The following is a 1320-nucleotide window of genomic DNA, read 5'->3' as shown; positions in this document are numbered from 1 at the left end:
CAGGTCTGCCTGGAGTCGTTTGGGCGGTGGCTGTTTTTAAACAAACGGTTCCGCCACCTCTGCACTCACATTTTAAGGTGACGATAAACACTCTGTTTACCACGAGTGCCGTTTCTCCCCATTTCAGCTCTTATGCCGCATCCGAGCGTGGAGGTTTCTGGTTAAAAATCCCAGCCGGCATCCTGCATTTTTCACTGCCAGGCTGCTGTGCATCTTGCGAGGGCAGGATGGGGCCGAGCCGGTTGGCGCGGGCAGCAGCCGAACTTCTGCAAGTTCAGTCTCCTGCTGTTTGCTTATTTAGCAAAAGCCTGGTCAGATGTGAGCTGTAAATGCTGCATCTGGAGAGACACAGCAGTCTGGCCAGGCTGCGGTACCCCGGGCAGCAGAGAGCGGCTCTGCCCTTTCCAGCCTGGGCAAACAAGAGGTTAAAAGCTGCAGCAGCATACAACTGGGTTGCAAATACCACGCTGTATTAATGTCATTATTTCCCCCCTCATTTTTCATATTTCGGTTCAGTAAAGAAAACTGTCGACATCATTTTCAGAGGGCAGGGGGTGCCTGGCCAAGCAGCAGCACAGCTCCCGTGCCACCCCGTTCGTCCGCGGGTCCCAACCCCGACACCATCCAGGTCTGTTCTCCAGCTCCTCCTGGTCCCACCACCAGCTCCCTTCCCACCTGCTGTGCCCCAAGGCAGACACAGGTTGCTCTTTTTTGTTGTTCTGTCAGTAGTTTTGCTGCTCTGATCCAACCTGCGAAAAAGCATCAAGGCTTCTCCAAAAAGCAGCAGAACGAAGACTTGTTCTGCTGCAAGACGATGCTGCTGCATCCACCAGCTCCCACCCATCACCCCGGGACCCTCCTGCCCAGCTGGGGCTTTCCTGGTGTGTGCCCTGAACACAGGGCTGGACCCCTACCTGTGGGGCCCCCCCCGACAAGATGCACCTCACACCCGTGTCCCCCGTTCACTGCGCCTCCCTGGAGCAAACAAGAGCCCGTTGTGCCCCTTGAAGGTTGTAGCCAACCTTTGCAGCTCCAGAGCCTTTTGCACGGTGCTGCCGGGCAATGGGAAGACCTGGTACCATCATCCACAAAGCACAGAGGTGTGTGCCCACATCAGCCACCACATGGTTTGGGAAGCTCCAGCAGCACATCGCAGGGACACAAACCCAAACGCTGCAGGGGAAGGGGAGGAATGAAACGTACGGGAGGTCACGGCTTGAGGAATGTGCACGGATGGAGCCTGAGCGGACGGCGGGTTCTGGGTGGGATTCCTTTCCGTGGTGGAAACTCTCCAGCCTCATCTGTTGGTCGCAGGTTAAA

Source organism: Streptopelia decaocto (genome assembly GCF_964273445.1).
Source record: "Streptopelia decaocto genome assembly, chromosome: 17".
NCBI lineage: Eukaryota > Metazoa > Chordata > Aves > Columbiformes > Columbidae > Streptopelia > Streptopelia decaocto.
This window is presented reverse-complemented; position numbering follows the sequence as displayed.